At 37.1% G+C, this 22010-nt stretch overlaps 1 protein-coding gene across 1 annotated transcript in view; it reads right to left on the reverse strand.

The window, feature by feature from the left end:
- LOC135084163 (syndecan) overlaps positions 1–22010 on the reverse strand; it is a 333464-nt gene that overhangs the window by 228368 nt on the left and 83086 nt on the right. The window lies entirely within an intron of this gene.

Here is a 22010-nt window from a genome sequence, read left to right on the forward strand (position 1 = left end):
CCAGCTGAGGAGTCATCCACTGACGTTATAACCAACCGAACTTAATAAGCTCTAGGCTATGTCGCCTCCTCTGCATCATGTCAGCTATACAATTGATACATATCATAGGTTCCTCATGAGATTGAGGAATTGCTGGTTGCATTATCCAAGCCATACAGGAGAGTCCATACGTAAGCCGTGGTCGGCGTTTAGGCAAGGTTCGATGTCCGAAAGTGAGCCAATGGTCATTGGTTGAGTGAGATTCGTAGTTCGAGAGTATGCCAGGGTCATCGGGAAGGGAAGCATCGAGGACCATGGTCAAAAAAATAAAGTCGTCAAAAGGGAAACTTATACAACACTCTTCTGCTTTTATTTTGGCAAAGACTTGGTTTTGAGAAATAAACAACACTCACGATGAAAAATATAGATGACCCACGCTGAACTGTCCCACCAAACTCAATGACAGGGGGGCGCTACCATCGTTCAACTTTAAGGTTTCCAACATGGCAAAAATCTGAACCAGCGATCCGGTATAGACGGTGGCGCCCCACTGTCAATGTCATCGACAGGACAGTCCAGTATTTTGGAACTATACAAAACAAAGCGAATGACAGATAACAGCTGTGACAATATTTTCAGTGTTGCCATGCTAATAATGTGGTGATGAATAAAAATAATCGATATAAAAATCGATTGTATTTTTTGATGACTCGAAATAAGGTGTATAATAAGGTGTGTGTGAAATAAGGTTTCATTTAGTTATTTAAATATTTTGGTAGTGTTATTGGAATATTAGAAAGGTTTTATAAATGTCATTTTAATGAATACGTATTTAAAAAAAATACTACTTGTCATAGTCGAAAAACAATCGATATGAATCGATTCTTACCGATAAGATTCATTTTGGCAACACTGAATTGAGTGTTAAAGACAGGAAGTTGTAATTATCACATAAAGTACTATTTATATTGGATTTTTATAAAGGCAAATTGATACAAAGTTACACTAAGTGAATACTTTAAAAATAAATTAAAAATTTTTGGCAAATTCATATTTTCATTAGCAGCTTGTCCACGCCAGGCCAGAAATGAACATTGTCCTTTGGTATACTTATGTAAGTACGATGACAATGCAATATTATGGTACCATTGAGCTGGTCTGATGATGGAGTCGGGAGGTGGCCATAGGAACTCCTAAACAAAACGGCGGAAACTCATCGAGTTTGGGTTCGTTGGATTTGTCTTTTCGAGCACTTTAGTGTTAGAAAACGTCCAGGGTCCTGAGATCAAGATATAACTAAAAAGTGTAAAATAAAATTATAATAAAAATAAACTTTTTTAAAAACAAGCTTTTATTCTGAATTTCGAAAGCTTGTAGCGCAAACAGAGAAAAAGAGGAATAAATTCCATGCGCGATACAAACTTTCGAAATTCAGAATAAAAGCTTGTTTTTAAAAAAGTTTATTTTTATTATAATTTTTTAATTATGCAGCTAAATACTTCGATAATGCTCAGTCTCAAAAAATACATGACAAATACTTTTCTATCAAAATAACTGGGTTTTTGACATTCTAATAACGGTATATCGATACTCTTTAATAAGTGCCGTTTACACTTTTCAGCTGTTGACCGACAAAATTATGTGTTTTTGGCACTTCAAAAGAAACAATATCCTAGTTGTAGTCCAGAATTTTGTCCAGATTTTTCCCACTTAGACATGTTACGATTTCTAGGCTACTGTATTAACTTACTATAGCAAAAGCACAAATATACTAAATCTTATTTAACATTGGTTCGCTGAACATACAAATACATCGGGTAGTTTAGATTTCAGTTCTATCATGAGTTGATAAATGGCTTCATACGCTCACTTATCAGGAGATTGAAAATCTCTTAAACGGGTAACTTGGGTTCTATATTTTTAAAGCCAACACACTCTTACAACACACAAATACACACACCACACACATACACACACCACACATATACACACACCACACACATACACACATCACACACATTCAAACAGCACGCCTAAAGTAGTATGTTTATGGAATATTTTTACGGAAGTGGGCGTTAGTAGTCGCACCACAGTTCTCTGAAACTATTGCGGCTATTATCGTACACGCTTTTTCATGTAAAAATTTTCTTGTTTCCAATAAATAAATTTTGAATTTTGAATCATTCACGTTGCCACAAACTTCAGCAAACGCCAAACTTCGGTGCTTGGCATTTCAGCTAAGCTAGCGTTTCAGCGTTTGGACTTACGGCCAAGTCCAGTCTAGTGTAAACGGGTCTTAACCGTTCATGGCCAGTGGTGCGTCAAACCACGTCACGCGATACATAAAATACGCGCACTTTAATGTAATGTACACTAACTTGTTATAATTAACCGAAAAACGCGCGCTTTTGTTGAAAGGTATAATTACTGATCCACGTTTAGAATTTTGATACCTCGCAAATTAGCAGCAATTTGTGAAAGCTACTCCAATTTGATAGAGTAGGTAAGGTAATAAAGATTATGTAGGTAGTTCATAAATGTGCATAACTGACTGAAATGCATGCAAAAAAAATATTCAAAATCCATTGGGAAAGTCATGCCCGTTTTCACCATCTATCCCTAATTTTTAAGTGAGCCCTATGGTAACACATTACAGGCATTTTGTTATCATAGGGCCACTTAAAAATTAGGGATTGATGGTGAAAACGGGCATCAGTCATTTGCTTTTAACCTAAAAGCACGGGACCACTCTGAACTCTACCATAAAAAGACTGATGCTTTGATCTTTCCTTAGGAAGTTTGTTTTTTCAGAACTATTCAGACAAATCTCGACAAAGGATTACCTTAACCAGTACATTTCTAAATTGACCACATGTAATAGCAAAAACATCCTGTTTTCCTATAACAATAAAGCTCAAAATAGCTATTTCAAGTCAGTCGCTTCAATAAACCGCGTCCAACCTCTTCATAATCTTGATGGCTGGTGATTTACAAAATGAAGATACCCTGTCCCGGACTCCACTAAATAATGATGAGCTTTATATCATCTACATAAAGGTCATATTACAGTAATGCATTAGCCTCGGTCGTGTCCTGCCGTTTTATCATGGAACAAGGGATCAGATTTTCCAATAATGTCAAAGGGATATTTTGTTAGTAAACAAAAGTAAGTAAATATTTCCAGTAACTCTTTTAAAATGTGTTTATATAATTTAATTTACATTGACGGCGTATGTGACTGCAATAGTCAGTGTGCCAACCAGAGCAAGATGGCGGGAGATCGTACGGAGAGTTTTATCCGCCTCTACAACCGATGTGAACAACGTAACCACGACCGCTCTGCCAAGAGAGAAACGAATAAGAAGAAGCCATTGATTCTTTTCTCTACCTTAACTAGTTTTTTAGGTCCCCAACTATCTCTATGTTCCAAAGTTCATCAAAATTGGTTTATTGGTTTAGGTGTAAAAAGGCAACTAATAGATAGAGCTACTTTAAAGTACGGACGTAAAGACTATTGTGATGGATTTATGTTAGTAGCGATTGTTTGGAAATACCTACTTGTAGGAAAAATTGCTGCCGCAATATATTCTTTTTTCATTTATTAAATAATTAAAAAGTAGTAAATAAAATTACGATCAACTGGTTGATTTGACAGCATTCAGGAAACCACTAAGGCAAGTATGTAGATACCCACAATATGTCAGTATCTAAATCTCAATATCATCTGCTTATTCAAGTATAACCCAAAAATTTGTTCCATTTCACTTTTTTACAAGCTCTCATTTTATATATCTTTCTTTACCTCAAAAGAAAACATTACGCTGCGAAACGAACAGTATGAAAACATAAAAAATCGTAACTGCTTTTCCGTAATACCGTCATAACCGATTTGAGTAGCAATAAATTCGTTAAACAACTCCTTCGTGCCAGCCCTGAGACCTTACGCCGAAAAGCGATATCACATTTGGAACCCTATTTGTCTCTCTCTCACATGACGGAATCTTATTGCGTGTGAAAGAGACGGCAGTGCGGAGTCGGAGACGATTTGCGCAGGGCTGTCAACAAAACGAATATATGACTCGGTTTAATGCGACAAAAGCTATGACTACGATATTAATGGTCTTTGTATTATATCTGGGTGTGAATAAACAATGCAACGCGTGGAAAAGGGTTTTCGGAACAAATAGTAACAAAATTTGCTGTAATAGACTTTCCTTTACAGCTATTTTACGTTCTAACGTAACTTTATTTTCATGCGAAAACAATAGCAGATATTAACATGTCATGTTAACATAATAACATAAGCAGTTGTTAAAACTACAATTTAAAATGAGATACATATGGAAAACTTTCTTGATTTAGGTACATTCAATGTTAATGCACATTTCCATTTGTATTTGGGCAAGTATTGGTTGCGCGACCGATTTGTGGTTCAAAACTGGACCAAAACGGGGTCAAGTGTTCGATACCTAATTTACCATAGGTATACCTTAAACGTCTGAGAGTTTCATAATGTACCTATATTTTTAAAAAAGATTAAAAAAACATTAAAACATCATTTATTCACCGAGACAAGGTAAGGTAAGGTAATACAATAATTTATGATGACAAGTTTATTTATATCCATCGTCTGATGTGCATTACTTACTAGCGTTACTTAATCTAAAAAAAAATAACGCAGATTCTAAGCAATATGAGATTAATAGCAATTCACAAAATAACAACCACGCCTCACTGATTAGTATCTCAGCTGCTATGATCAGTATGATCACTGCAAAAAATTACGTTTCAATTACACCCGCACTCAAGTATGACATCAAGACGCAGTTTTTATAAGAATTTTAGTGGCGGTTACTTTCGATCGTTCATTGACACCGACTACAGCGCACAAATTATGCAATATCGTTATATCGTTTAATATCGCCGACAAAGCATCGCTTACAAACTACTAAGAGTTCCGCCCGCAATATTAAAGACAAAATGGTATTTTTTAGTTAAATATCAATTTATTTTGTGAATAAAATTAATTAATTTTGTGCAACACATACCTACTATACGTTTAATTATAGCTTAAATAATTGGCCAAGAGGTTTTATATTTTTGGCGTTTAGGAACATAAAAAAATAACAACTGTAAGTGTTTTAGTAATTGAACCGTTTTACTATTAGCGAAAGTTTTTTTGCTAAAGATAAAGTATAGTAACTTAATACATAATAATATTATGTTATTATATCGCATTGCAATTTACTTTTGTTAATATTAAAGCACATTTTATATTGAGACCCATTTGCTGAGAGGCTCTACTGAGGCTATCGAGAATTGTGCCTAGGTATTTTAAGGTAAATTTTATAGCCCAATGGATTAGCAAGCTGAAGTGGCATAGTGCTCAGAACTGACGGCCGATGGGGCAGCTAGGTTCTGGAATGGAGGCCGCGTACCGGAAAACGCAGCGTGAGACGTCCACCCACAAGGTGAATCGACATCATAAAGGTAGCAGGGAAGCGCTGGACGCAGGCCGCTACCAATCGATCAACATGGAAAACATTGGGGGAGGCCTATGTTCAGCAGTGGACATCCTATGGCTGAAATGATGATGATGATTTTAAAGTCTGAGTCATGAGACTTTATGTACTTAATACTGATAGCTTTGGATTAACGATTGACTGTTGCGCTACGAATCGATCCTTAGCGATGTTAGTTTCACTTGAACATTGTTTCAGTATTATTTGAATAATATAATAACCCATTAAACAAACCTATTACATTTAATTACCAACAAGCAATCACGAATGCCGAATGTAATTACAAATGCCTTTGCATCACCTCCGTTAATGGTCTGGCACTGAATCGGGAATGCTGCGATCAATATTTTGAATATTCCACCAATATTGCATTCCTCGAATGGCGGCCGCACCGCAAATTATTGGTTCAACCTGGATGTCGATATCCCAAATTCTTAGGATACAAGCTATATTAAATTTTGTAGGGAAAGTAAGAAAATGTTACTATAACTAAAAGTAAGTAACTAAGATAAATGGCGTGATGATGAGTAAGTATCAAAAAAAGATCATACTTGATTTAGGGGTATTGGAATTTAATCAACATCTTAGTGGTGAATCTAGCCTAAAACATCAAAAAAAAATTCATGTGTTCGATTTGCACGTGGACGTAAAATATGTACTTTGAAATCACAATATACTGATGTATTAAAAATGTTATAACCGGAGTCAAGCGTTCCAGTGGATATAGCAAGCCAACTCCTACGCTACCACCCACTATATTTATGTTAGAATGTCAGCAAAGGTAGAATATTTAAAAAAAGCTCCAGACGGAACCATTTAGGTAATACTCTAGAGAGAAAACAAACACTTATCTGATTAAAACAATCTTTACAACGAAAGTCACTTCAAAGTCTCAAACTTATCCGGGTCCCGGCAAAAATTTAATACCGGCTTCTATCCATAACTAGAGCCAACTAATAAACGAAGTTGCCCCGACCGATAACCGGGGGCGAGTTGTCAAAACGTCAATATCCTGGAATTTGAGAGGTATTCTCGAGTAGAATTGGATACAGAACGCGTTACATAGTTTCAGCTAGCGACTACTAACCTTTGTAGACGCGTTGGCCTGTCAGAGCAATTTTTTTAGTTTTTTGTTTTGTGAAATAAAACACTATCGCTTTGTGGTTCATGTAGCGAGTTGTTAGAGCATTGATGGGCACGCAAGGGTTCAGGTTGGGTCAATTTTCGTAACTATTAGCAAGTAAGGCTGAGTTGCACCACCTAACTTTGACCGTAACTTTAACGATAACCGGTGTTTTTTGTATGGAGTTTGAAAGATTTTCAACCGACTTCAAAAAAAGGAGGAGGTTCTCAATTCGACCCGTATGTTTTTTTTCTATGTTTGTTACGCGATAACTCCGCCAATTATGAACCGATTTGAACAAATCTTTTTTCGGCGTATAGGCAATACCTCAAGGGTGGTCCCATTTAAATTTAATAATAGAAAAAACAACCCCCAAGGGTGGAAAATTGGGGATGAACTTTTTTATACGCAATATCTCCGCCGATTATTAATCAATTTGAACGATTATTTTTTTGTTGAATAGGTATTATCAAAAGGGTGGTTTCATGCGAATTTGAAGAAAATATTTCACCCCCAAGGGTGGAAAATTGGGGATGAACTTTTTTATACGCAATATTTTTAATTTTTAGTTTTTTTTTGTGTTCACGCATTTGAAGTCGGTTTTATTTTAAAAAAAAGTTAATTATAGGTTATTGACGATTGTTAAAGTAAGATGGTGCAACCCAGCCTAGGAGTTCGCCAATGATAGTGTTTTATCGGCTATCTATCTCACTTGTAAGAAAGTAAAAAGAAATAGAAATAGCCGAATATACCTAACTGTCGTCGTTATATGAATTAGGTTTTCAGAATGTCTATCGCCAGCGTGGGACGTTCACTCACAAGGTGGACCGATGACCTCTTATATGGCGCTGTGCATCCAGCTTGGCCGCTACCAACCGCGCGATATGGAAATTATTGGGGGAGGTCTATGTTCAGCAGTGGACGTCCTGTGGCTAAAATGTTGATGATGATGTATCGCCAGCAGAGTATGTATATCGCCCTTTCGCCGGTATTCAGCAAACTATGCTTGCTTAAGTGAAGCAGCAACTCGAACGCACAGCGTTGAATAGAGCATTGTGATTGTGTCACACTGTACGTCCACGCGCACTGTGAGACCTCGTAGTAATGTTTGTGAATAGGCGTTTATTACGCAATACGTTGAGTGCCTAAGATTAAATGGAATGTACTCGTATTAATTGATTAGTAACTTAACTGAAGGCGAATTAAATCGATAAAATGAAGAGGCAACCATCACTTTAGCGGTTTAATCGAGATGATTGCTGATTACGTAGAAATTCCAGTACCTGGAAAGAACATTTATTAGAATTTAAAATTCAAATTTAAATACAATTTGTTATTGCATGCATATTAAGTGTATTATTAAATCAATAAAATATTCAACTAGAGGTTATCTATTCTAAATATAAATTAAATTGGCTGTTCGTAATGTCATTGTTTTAATTGATTTATACTTGTTGTAGGTAAAGATTTTACCAAAACTAAGGAATACATTTTGGTAAATAAGTATGTAATTTATGACTTGAAAAAACTTGTAACAATGTTGATTATTACTTTTGCTTATTATTTTACTTGTCAAAAACGCACACTGTCTTAATCATAGTTTATACAAAAATCTAATTGAAGAGACAATGTTCACATTTTCTTTTTAGCGAATAAAATGATCACTAAGATCTGCGGTCACTTTTTTCAGAATTCTTTATTGCTCTAAAACAAAAATTATTTGACAAGCGGATTTTCTTAACAACTCACTAATTAAAGAAACGAATCAATCAACAAAATACACAAACTGATCACAGTGCTAAGCCACGATCAGTTTCGTAATTAATTTTGGTTGTTTCACACCAGAATAATATAATTTATTGTAACAAATGAACAGACTGTAATCGCGAATTTAACTTGTCATTCAACAAACGATTAATTCAGGGTTCACACCAATTAGCTGTGGTATGCGGAGCGAATGGCGCAAAAAACGGTTGGCGACAACCCTCGTCTGGGAGACGAGACGGGACAGGACGAGTACAGTCAGCATCATGTAGAAGTTGACGGAAAAAAGTCAAAGTCAAGGTCAAAATGTGTTTATTGCATTTCATGAATGTTTACAAGATGTGGTTATCATATTATCCAGTACATCATGTTACCCATTTAGAGTTGTTCAGAACCTTAAATTAGTCTGCCCTCTCAAGGATTTCCTATGACCATGTGCTGCATCCAAGCATTTTTCACACGGCGACCCTCACTAGATTGCTGGTCCACCGAAACCCTGCCTACGCTATGTCTTTAAATCCGTATGCGTATTCGATCACATGAGCTTTTTAACAGCCTATTTGCAAGTGACTTTAATATGACTGTGGTCACAACTCGAAAACTTTTCTACCTCAACAGCTATCACTTCTAATAATACGATCTTCATTCATTTTATTATTGTTTAAAAATTACAAAAAAAAAACAAAAAGATGGTTAATATGTAATCCTTAATCTTTCTGCTACGTATGTTTCTGAAGTATGATTCTGAAGCTGATTGTACTTGTCGAAAGGAACAAGTACTAGGACACGGCAGGGGACAAATACGGCGGGGCAGGGACAAGCGGGGACACTGGGGATAATTAAAACCACTCGACAAAGACCGATGCTCTCAGTAAACAAAAATGTTCAGTTGTTTTATGAAAATAAAAAGGTGTGAAATCAACACGATTTTGGTTTAACGGGCGATGCTACTTTACGTCAAAAAGGGTTATGCCCACTTAGTATGGGACCTTTGGCGTGAGGTGGACAGACATTACAGCATGTAATTTGTTATTTATTAAATAGTCTATACCAGTAAGAAACAGAATATAAATATCATTTTGTATCCAAGTCCTTAAAAATTTTTTTTTTTTGCTTAAGACTAGAAAGGTTAGAAGCAAAATAAAACACCATTTTTTTTATTATTATTATTTTAATCTGACTCATGGGTCAATAAAATATTGTCTAGGAACTAGGCAGGTGGAAATACATGTTCCTGATACCTTGCCCAGCTCAAAAACCACAAAATTGTCATAACATGAGCACAGCAACCTACTGTTATTCGGCCAATATCAGGGCAAATGAATCCTCGTCCCATCATGTGTTTGTTGAGGCTCCACAGCATGTGTAGCAGCTCGATCAGCTCACTGCCACTTAAGGATGACATATTTGGTCAGATCCCCGCAGCTGAAACAAAGAAATTAATTATGGTATCATTCAAAATTCATTCTTTAAGATATTGAGATGTGATGTCAATTTTTATCTATCAGTAAGAAGTATTTGTATAGAAAAAAATATACACTTTGTTCAAATATATCAAGCCAATGTCTTTAATAAAATATAATGAAAATAATTATAAAAAAACTTACTTGACGAGGTGAAATCTGTTCCATTATTACATTATTTTCGAATATGTGATTCTCTTTCCGTGTTAATATGCAGTCTATGAAACGTATTTGTAACAAAGACAATCCACGTTAACTGTGACCAGTGCTAGTGGTTGCTTCTTCATTTGAAATATTATTTGGCCTTGATTGGTGCAAAGCTACACCGTGGCCACGGTCCAACATGAGTGACAACATACACTGCTGTTATCAATCTAAAAAAAAAGTTTTATTAGGATTATGGTAATCTACGGTAAAGGTAGTTGATCAAATACATTGTAAAAGGTATTCAACAAGTCCACACGCTCATTCAATAACTTACCAGCTGAGGAGTCATCCACTGACATTATAACCAACTGAACTTAATAAGCTCTAGGCTATGTCGCCTCCTCTGCATCATGTCAGCTATACAATTGATACATATCATAGGTTCCTCATGAGATTGAGGAATTGCTAGTTGCATTATCCAAAATCGGGCTGGGGTTAACATTGGGGCTCGGGTTGGAGTCCATACGTAAGCCGTGGTCGGCGTTTAGGCAAGGTTCGATGTCCGAAAGTGAGCCATTGGTCATTGGTTGAGTGAGATTCGTAGTTTGAGAGTATGCCAGGGTCATCGGGAAGGGAAGCATCGAGGACCATGGTCAAAAAAATAAAGACGTCAAAAGGGAAACTTATACAACACTCTTCTGCTTTTATTTTGGCAAGGACTTGGTTTTGAGAACTAAACAACACTCACGATGAAAAATACAAAACAAAGCGAATGACAGATAACAGCTGTGACAATATTTTCAGTGTTGCCATGCTAATAATGTGGTGATGAATAAAAATAATCGATATAAAAATCGATTGTATTTTTTGATGACTCGAAATAAGGTGTTTAATAAGGTGTGTGTGAAATAAGGTTTCATTTAATTATTTTTGGTAGTGTTATTAGAATATTAAAAAGGTTTTATAAACGTCATTTTAATGAATACGTATTTAAAAAAATAATAATTGTCATAGTCGAACAACAATCGATATGAATCGATTCTTACCGATAAGATTCATTTTGGCAACACTGAAATGAGTGTTAAAGACAGGTAGTTGTAATTATCACATAAAGTACTATTTAAATTGGATTTTTATAAAGGCAAATTGATACAAAGTTACACTAAGTGAACACTTTAAAAATTAATTAAAAATTTTTGGCAAATTCATATTTTCATTAGCAGCTTGTCCACGCCAGGCCAGAAATGAACATTGTCCTTTACTCAAAGTCTGATCGTGCTATTGACATCACAGAATATGCTTTAAATACCAGACGGGGGAAACTTTTTTTGCTTAGTAAAACTCTCTAAAGCAGGGGTTTCCAAACTATGCGTCGCATCACGACGACATTGTCGCAAGGATATTATAGCGAGGCGTTCCAAAATAATGTAGGTAGAGAAAGAGATGAGTGGTAATTTTCAAACTTGAGCCTTGTGAAGCAATGTTTATAAAAGCAAGCACAGCCGTCTCATTACTAGCTATTCAATACAAAAAAAAAACAAAGTAAAATATATCGGAAGGATGCGTTACATAAACATAGCAAACCTCCAAGGGTGTCACAGTTAAAAAAGTTTGGGAAGCCCTGCTCCAAAGAGAAGTCGGGGCAAAAACATCACAAAATCAGAATAACTGCGTCAACCTCACGCTACAAGGACAATGCCCTTGTCCTTTACATCAGATATTCTGTCTGGAGCTTAGTTAATGATGAAAGCAACCCGTCTAGACAGTTTACGAAGACTATTTATACTTAGAACCATTAACCCAGAGCAATAAGATAAGACATAAAAAGACGGGCAATTAATAACCTCCTTTTTTACGTCGGTTACAACCCACTTGACATTGATCGATCATGTAAAAAATTGAGAAAACTAGAAAAAGTTTTAAACAATTTTGGAAGAAATTCATTTAAGTCAGAATAAGTTAAGTTTCCAGACGTTAATCGACTACAAACATTAGATCATATAAAAATACAATAGAAAATCTTTGAGAACTAATAATAAGAAGAATCATTAAAAAATAATGAGAATTAAATCGGACACAACAAAGCAGCACAATTAATTTACTAATTTAATTAATAGCTAATATACTCGTAGAACATTATTAGCTTTACGGCAAGTACGATCGCCAGCAGTTCAACGTCCTATAAAATGTTCCACAATATCCTCGATAATATTATACATACTTTGTTATTTTAACATTAGGGTCAAAAGTTTCAAATTACGCTTGACATTTGACTATGTGCTTTTCCCCATTTATATAAAACTTTGTGACTTTATTAAAAAAGTATATAAAAAATATTTTTTGCTTGCGACTGTACAACCAGACGCATTAAAAGCCCGAGTAAAGATTACTGGAATAAAACATTAAACGGCATATTATGTAAACTCGTTAATACATAATGAATGCGCATTTAAAACACATAATTGGACGTTAAAACGTAGTGGTGTGTACCGCAGATAAACATTAAAGTAGATTGTAGTTAACGTCATTTTAAAATACATTCACCGCCACGAACAGTGTTGCTGAACACTTTATGCCTCTGAAGAAAGTGTTAAAATAGAATTCATGTCTGTATACTTTTATGATTTACACATTTTTCATGCTGGTCACGCTAGCTGTGGCGTACAAATTGTTTATTTGTAATATTCGTTGAATTTTTAGCTAAACATATTGTCGTATTACACAAATAAAATCTAATGCAAGCATGTAATGCTGATTAAATAAATTGATTATGTCGATTTTATTTTATTTTGTTCTAGACTTCCAAAAAAATGAAGGCCCGGTTTTCACCAAGGTGAAGTGGAGCGGAAAATGATTTGAACAACCAATCAGATGTCATTCACATTGAAAGAAATTCACAGAATTAAATCGTTTATCCAAAACACTTATACCGAAAGAAACCGGGCCTAAGTCTCAAGTCTGGTCTAGGTCAACACAATAATAACAAAAGGTACTAAGAAGTTCGCGTTGCTTAGAGCAAAATTCAAAATCTGGCTCTTACTAAGGCCTCACAGCATAAACAGAGAGAAAAGGTTGTATGTAATTGTAAAAAAAACATTCTTGATCCCATTGCAATCTCGAGTCCGAATTAAATTGACCATCCAGTAATATTTTATCTGTACAACCGTGTAGTCAGAGCAATGGCGCGATTAACAAAATTCAATTGAGAGTGTCACAGCCATCCCATGGCTGTTACAGCCCAAACATTGTTACAGCGCGTCGTTGCCGTAAACGCCAATGGGGGGCAACCCTGATTAAATTACATCCAATTGTCATTTTGTGATATTGGTGATTTTTGTGAACTGGATTTTTGGGAAGTTTGAAAGAAATGGCTAGCGTTTAAGGGACCTGTACAAGTTTTGAAAAGAAGAACCTTTTTTGTGATTAAATATTTTATTACACGCGACTAGTTAAGCGTATTATGTTCTAAAGAGTAACAAACATCCAGACATCCAAACATCATGACATCCAAACTTTCGCCTTTATAATATTAATTAAGTAGGATTAAGTAGGATTACTAATCCTAAGATAAGGATAAGGTGTGAATTCATCACAACAATCAAGGTCGAAGGGACTCGAACTACAGAAATTGGAATCGGTAGACCAACCCCGAAACCGCTGGACTATTTTGATGTTTGTCTATGTCACAGGTTTAGATAGAAAGAAGAAAAAGATAAAAGTTTTCTTCAATACAACCGCGTATCACCATTACTGAGTGCTTAGTGTGAGTTTACTAGTGAGCGCGTTAAAAAATGAATGAAAATTTTAGTTCTTGAAAGTTTCCGCTAGGGGCGCTGTACAATCCGTCATACATTTAATGTCATTTTTTTACGCGCTCACTAGTGAGCGTGTTTGATGTAAACTCATACTCAGCAGCCCTCTGTAGCTTATAATATTGTTAGTATGGTTTTTCCTACAAACTTAATATCACGCCTGAAACTAATCAGTGTGTAAACCATCGAGCTAGCTCATTAGAGGCGCTGCGGGTGACAGCGCAGAGCGGCGCCTGGGTACACAACTTGTATTGTACAGCAGCGCCAAATACTTCGTGACACCCAAGGTAGTCAATAAGTTCGCAACACGTCTTTGTAACAATTAGAATAAGATTTTAAACTTTCGCGTTCCATTTCAATTAAAATAGTAAGACGGATTTAAATTGTCACCAGTGTGGAATCCGGTGATTAATAAATGCAAACCGCGAATTTTGCCGTCAAGTACGAATACGGATACTATGAGTGTTGTGTGTCGTGGTAACATCACTAGTGGTAGTGTAACAAATGACAATATGAGGGTAGTTGAAAATCTTCAAGCCCACCCGAACGGACGACGCCGCGAACCGCCAGTCTGCTTGTGACCACGGCTGCAGCATCGCAGCCGAAACGTCAAGCCGTTAGTACATAATGTAACTCATTAATAAACGTCGCGTTATGACCCGTGTCTTACTATTTTAATTAGAATAAGGTTGAGTTTCAACTTTTTGCCCACTTTGGGTGTCACGACAGATGAGAAGATAATAATTTTTCAAGAAATTGGAGTAATATTGAAAAGTGTAAAATATTAGTTTGCGATTTCAAGGAATTTTGGGAAATCTCTATCAGATAATTGCTTTTATCTGGTTAAAAAAGACTAACAAATAATCTTTGTCAAAGACAAACTAATAAACTCCTTGTTATGTGAGATAGCGTTTCAGCTCTCTATTTGAGCGATGATCAATTGTAATTTTGGTTAAAAAAACTTTTATTTAGGTCTCTTTCAATACCATTAAATTGATTATTTTTAAAACCATTACAATTGGTAGTTAACCGGTCTAACAATGCGCTTATGTTTTAGGATAGCTCATCACTACTAATCGATACATGACAATCCCAACTAAAACTAGCAGTACATTAACGTAGAGCTAAAACCTAGACTTGTCTCAAAGTAATTACTAGTAACAACGTTTGTTCGCGATCGCGAGTGATACCCTATATAAAAATTGTGACATTGACAGTGGTGCCAACCGTCGTACACCCTATATATTTTAAGTTTCTCTCTCTGCCTTGTGGAACCGATCAGTACACACGTCTGTTGAAATTATTTCGCATTTTTACTTCAAAATATACCTGGCCCCCCTTCATGGTCCTGGATCGAGCCAGATTATTATTGCAATCGAGAAACCGCTACGAGGAATTCACGGAAAGCGCAGTTATTTGCATTGGGGATTGCGCGTCGTCAAAGAGTGGTCGAGGTTCAAAGTCCAACGGATAAAACGCGTGAGCAAAGTGGTATAAAAAGTGATTAATTTTAGGACCCAGCACTCTAATAAGGTATATTTTAACGGTAATTGTAAGGATATATCAGGTTAGTAATCATTAATGTGTATTTTATGCAAAATTTGTGAAATAATGACTGTGTAACCGATTTACCTACCCGTTACAATTTAAATGTAGCAGTGTAGATACATTTGGCAATCAGTTAAGCTAGTTAAATCTTATTATTTTGTTAATACATTCGCAATTAAGTGCCGAATAATTTATCTAGTATTTGTTTAAGCCAAATTATCATTATTTTAACACTCACTGTAACGGTCGTGATTTTATAGGTTATAATTCCACTTTATATTTTCGTATTTATTGTGAATATTAGTCTCAATAATAATTTCCAATCATTGTAATTTAATTAATTTATCCAAATTCCGTATTAATTGTTTTTATATTTTCTAATAATTGCATCTATTCCACACCTCAATTCACTCATTTGTTATAACGTTCTATAGATATTGTATAAATAGTACTAAGTACATAAGTAAAAGTTTTCAATTGTATACATTCCAGGATGACAAGTGAATTGAAAGTACCAAGCCGACCTCAGTCTCCCAAAATGATGGACGATAAGGACTTAAAAAGGATACGTGGAAGCATAAAAGGTCGTCTCACTGCATTTTCCAATCATTTGGCCGGTTTGGAAGGATCCTCGCTAAGTTGTCAGGATGCCAGGGAGTTACAATTGCGAATCGGTAAGGTTGAACATTTATACGATTCATACGATGAGGTGCAGTTGAAAATTGAGTGTGCGTGTGATGATGATCTGCAAGTTAGTGAACGGAATGAGTTTGAAGGAAATTATTATCGCGTCCTTGCCAAGGCACAAGAAATTCTAGACAGTTATCGTAAGTCACAAGATAAACTAGATGCGCAATCAATCGGTAGTCGTTCCAACAATCAAAAACTTGTTAAATTGCCCACGATACAATTGCCAAAATTTAGTGGCTCATATGAAACTTGGATGGAATTTCACGACACCTTTTCCAGTTTAATTGACAATAACGATCAAATTGATGAGGTAAATAAATTCCACTATTTAAGGGCATCTTTGGAAGGGTCAGCTGCTGTGGTAATTAATTCCATTGAGTTTTCAGCTAAAAACTATTCTGTTGCGTGGAAACTCTTGTGTGATCGTTTTGATAACAAACGTTTATTGATACAAAATCATATTTCAGCTTTATTCAATATTGAATCGATCACAAGAGAATCCTCGATTAATTTAAAGGGAATTATCGATCAGGTTAATAAGAATTTGCGGTCCTTAGAATCCCTAGGAGAACCTGTCGATCATTGGGATACATTATTAATTTATATCATCACAAAAAAGCTAGACTCCAAAACATATCGTGAGTGGGAGGAACACAAGAGTTCATTGCCTAATGATAAGCCAATAAGTCTAGAATTCTTACTTAGTTTTATACGTAATCGCGCAGACTTACTTGAGACTATTGAACTATCACAAAATAATATCATGTCAAAGAGCAAACCTGCAACTAAAATAAAGGCAATGGTATCTTATCAGAGCAATCAAAATAATGATTCGAATGCATGTTCACTAAAACCATGCCCTAATTGCAGTGATAATCATTTTTTAAACAATTGTCCTAGGTTTCTTGCATTGACTAGCGAAGCACGGTATAAGTTACTGCCTAGTTATAGGATATGTTTTAATTGTTTCCGTAGTGGACATTATGCTAATTCATGTAAGCGTCCTGGTTGTAAAATATGCAAACGCAAACACCATACGCTCATTCACATTAATGAGATAGGAGCATCAAAGCAAATGTCTACACCTATACCTATAACTAGCGCCCAAACAGCTGATTGCGATAACGGCACTCGTACAAAAAACTCGATGCCTACAGGTGCGCATGGTTCGAGCGTTGCACTCTCGGGAAGCGTCTCCGCCGCATGCGACGCGTCAGATCAGTGTGAGGTTTTGTTGTCGACTGCATTAGTAAAACTGCGAGACTGTTATGATCGCGAAGTCGTCGCTCGCGCCATTTTAGACAGCGGCAGTACGTCGTGCCTGTTGACCGAACGGCTATTTAAACAATTAAACTTGCCAGCTGATCGCACTGATAGAATCGTCGTAGGTATAAATAATAAAACATCGAACATAAATAAAATGTGTCGTTTGCCTATTACGTCTTTGTGTGAAACTTATTCAATTAACTTAAATTGTTTCATTCTTCCGTCGATCACAGATAGTGTTCCCGGGTGTAAAATTAATGTAAGGAATTTAAACATTCCGTCTGATATTTGTTTAGCGGACCCTCAGTTTAATTCGCCCGCCGCCGTTGATATGATCATCGGCGCTGATGTTTTTTGGGACATTTTAGGCTCGCAAAACATTAAGTTAGGTGATGGAAAACCAATACTTTATGAAACTAGACTAGGATGGATAGTTTCCGGCCCTGTTAGTCGCGGTCGTGTATCTGATTTTCCACACATTAAATGCAACTTTACTCAGGTTGATCCATTGACTTCACATTGCACTGAAGATGACATTCAAGCCCAACTTACGCGGTTTTGGCAGCTCGAAGAAGTTAGCCCTCAGTCATCTCATTATTTTCCAGAGGAGAAGCAATGTGAAGAACATTTTGTAAAAAATACAACTCGCCTCTCAGACGGTAGATTCTGTGTTAGGATCCCATTAAAGCAAACACCAAGCGTGTTAGGTGATTCTTATCAGCGAGCTAAACATTGTATGTTATCATTAGAACGTCGACTCAAAAAAGATTCGTTATTTAGTAAAATGTACAATGACTTCATGGTAGAATACGAATCGTTAGGTCACATGACTGAGTGCGAACCGATCACATCGGTCCCTCATTATTTCATTCCTCATCATGGAGTTCTTCGTGAAAGTAGCACTACGACCAAACTTCGCGTCGTATTTAATGCAAGTAGTCCAACCACTACAGGTGTTTCATTTAATCAGCTTCAAATGATTGGGCCTACAGTTCAAAATGACCTACTTCAATCCTTCTACGATTTAGGCAGCATAAATATGTGATTGTAGCAGACGTAGAAAAAATGTATAGATGCATAGAAGTCGATGCCGTAGACAGACCGTTGCAACAAATTATTTGGCGTGACCAAAATCAACCCAATTCGCAACTGAAATGTTATGCTTTGAACCGGGTAAGCTACGGCACCGCTAGTGCTCCATTTCTCGCTACTCGTTGCCTAAAACAAATTGGTCTAGAATGTAGAGACTCTCAAATAGGTGAAATCATTATCCATGATTTTTACGTCGATGATTTCTTGAGTGGTGGTGATGAAATTGAACAAGTTTTATACATACGTAATCAAGTAACAGCTGAGTTAGCCTCTGCTTGCATGCCTCTCAGAAAATGGAAGTCCAATGAGCCTCAATTATTGCCTAAGACTGATAAGTCATCTCCCGATGTAAACATTTGTGACTCTGGCGCCGGTAAAACACTGGGCCTCGGGTGGAACTCAGTTTTAGACGAATTTTACTTTCCAATCAGTTCAATAGCCAAAGGAAACACAAAGCGTGATATACTTTCTGTAATTGCCAAAATATTTGATCCATTAGGCCTTCTTTCACCTTGTGTCATCCTCATGAAAATTCTATTACAGAGACTATGGCTACAAAAACTGTCCTGGGATGATGAGCTACCTGTGGACATACACCAAACTTGGACGGAGCTGGTCCAAGGCCTCCCGGGTCTAAACAGCTTACGCATACCGCGACGTGTTATCTGTGATTCAGCTTCGCGGCTGGAATTACACATTTTCACAGATGCGTCTGAGCGTGCGTACGGCTCCTGTGTGTATGTTCGTAGCATTAATTGTGAAGGTGAGGTCTCAGTCCATTTATTACTTGCCAAGAGTAGAGTTGCTCCAATCAAGCCGACAACAATACCACGCCTCGAGCTATGCGGCGCCGTAGTGGGTGCTCATTTGTACGAGAAAGCAATTGCTGCACTACGATTGCAAGTCAACCAAGTCATTTTTTGGACAGACTCAATGGTCGTCATTGGTTGGCTCAAAATGTTGCCGTCGAAGTTGCAACCATTCGTACGCAATCGCATAGCCGAAGTTTTAGACAAAACCGGTGACTGTACTTGGCGACATGTTCCGTCTGAAGAGAATCCCGCAGATTTAATATCTCGTGGAGTTAGCATAGAATCTCTTCAGTCGCTTAATTTATGGTGGCACGGACCAGATTATTTAAAACGCGATCCATCGCACTGGCCTGCAACCCCAACAGCGCCTAGTACAGCCGGTGATTTGCCTGAAACTCGAAAGGAGGTAACTTTAATTGTAAACTGTGAAACTCAAAGTAAATTTATTGATTTTAGTCGTTTTTCGAAACTTTCTAGACTTCAACGCACTGTGGCTTATGTGCTTAGATTCATAAATAATTGCAAAAAGGGAACGATGCGAACAACAAGCTTCTTAAATGCTTGTGAATTAGATGAAGCACTAATTGTAATTTTAAAACAATCGCAAATGCAATCATTCCCAGAATATGATTTATTAATGAAAAATAAGGATTTACCTAGTAAAAGCCCACTAATTAAATTCAATGTTTACTTAGATGATAATAATTTAATTCGCGTTGGTGGTCGTTTAGATAATTCAGAATTTTCATTTGAAAAGAAACATCCTATCATTATACAGTCCACTCATTTAGTAACTAAATTAATTTTTGAATATGAACATAATAAATTGATGCATGCCGGCCCTCAACTACTATTGGCTACCATCAGGGAAACTTACTGGCCGATAGGCGGCCGCAACTTAGCAAGAAAATGTTATCGTCAATGCGTACGTTGTAATCGCATGAAGGGTAAGACTTTTAACCCATTAATGGGAAATTTGCCGCAGCAGCGACTTCAACCAGGTGGATACCCATTTGATAGTGTAGGCGTAGACTATGCAGGCCCTATGGCTGTCGCTAATCGCACAGGCCGTGGCTGTAGACTCACTAAATCGTACATTGCAATTTTTGTATGTTTCACGACCAAAGCGGTACACCTTGAGCTAGTGGGTGATTTAACAAGTAATAATTACCTTCTCGCGCTGCGCAGATTCATCTCACGCAGAGGAAAACCCTCTCACATATTTTCAGATAACGGTACCTCATTCGTAGGAGCGGTTAACGAGATTTCGAAATTCTTGAAAGGCAATTGTGATTCATTGGCTTCGGACATAGCGCAGGAAAGTATTAATTTTCATTTCATACCTGCGTATAGTCCTAATTTTGGAGGTCTCTGGGAGGCTGGCGTTAAGTCAGTTAAATTTCATTTGAATAGAGTGCTGGGAAATTGTAATCTTACGTTTGAAGAGCTCACTACCACTTTAGTGCAAATCGAGGCGATACTTAACTCTCGGCCACTCTCTCCGTTGTCATCGGACCCCGCAGACCTGACGCCACTCACGCCCGGCCACTTCCTCATCGGCCGCCCTCTCACCGCCCTGCCGAACTCCAGCTACGCAGACTGCCCCATCAGCAGGTTAACACGATTTCAACGCATTGAGCAATTACGCCAACACTTTTGGACGAGATGGAGCAAAGAGTACATTGCAGAACTTCAGCAAAGAGCCAAATGGCATTTATGCAAGTACTCCCTAGAAGTCGACACGCTTGTTCTGCTGAAAGAAGATGGACTTCCACCTCTAAAATGGAAACTTGGGCGTATTGTCAAAGTCTTTCCTGGTGCCAGTGATGGGATCTGTCGAGTTGCTGACATACAGACTGCAAACGGCATCGTACGGCGTAGCTTCAGCAAGATTGTTCCGTTGCTCCCAGAAGAAGACGTTTCGGTTGAAGGACGAGCCTTCAACGCGCGGGGGCATGTTCGCGATCGCGAGTGATACCCTATATAAAAATTGTGACATTGACAGTGGTGCCAACCGTCGTACACCCTATATATTTTAAGTTTCTCTCTCTGCCTTGTGGAACCGATCAGTACACACGTCTGTTGAAATTATTTAAAAGATATTTTTTTTTTTTAGACTAGCTCATTACACTGGTGACAACCCTGAGCACAACAATTAAGCGTGTGGTACACAATTTAGTGCTGAACTAACATGGTCCCGAGCTGTCTGAGATTCCCACTTAATGCATTAAGCTTTGGTTACAACTGCATAATTGATTTTAGAATTACTACGTTAGAGACACGAGTAATTAACGGGATGTCAAGTAACATTGGTCTTAAAAGAAGATTCTACTATAAAATGTTTAGATTAGATGACCGTTAAGGACGTAGTGTAGGCAGGCCTCCCACTAGGTGGACCGACGATCTGGAGAAGGTCGCGGAAGGTGCCTGGATGCAGGCGACCCAGGACGACGATACGAACGACCGTTAAGGGCTGTATAATCATGTATATATGAAGTATAATATCTCATGAAGTTATATTTTATGTTGCAAAATCGCTTATATGATCTCCTATTTATAAATGCATTCTATGCCAGAATGTTTACTTTGACTTGCCACATTTTACTTCAGACATTTTAAAAGTTTGAATAAATTGTCAAACTACATAGGTAATACCTAGTTTGCAAGTGTGCAATTCTCAAGCGCACTGAGTAATTGTGTGCTGATCTACTAACTCCCTTCCGTTAGACTAGTTATCGTAGTAACGAGCTAGTAGCAGATAAGGGGGTTATCTCGCAAAACGTCTCGAATAT

Source organism: Ostrinia nubilalis, chromosome 1 (genome assembly GCF_963855985.1).
Source record: "Ostrinia nubilalis chromosome 1, ilOstNubi1.1, whole genome shotgun sequence".
Taxonomy (NCBI): Eukaryota; Metazoa; Arthropoda; class Insecta; order Lepidoptera; family Crambidae; genus Ostrinia; species Ostrinia nubilalis.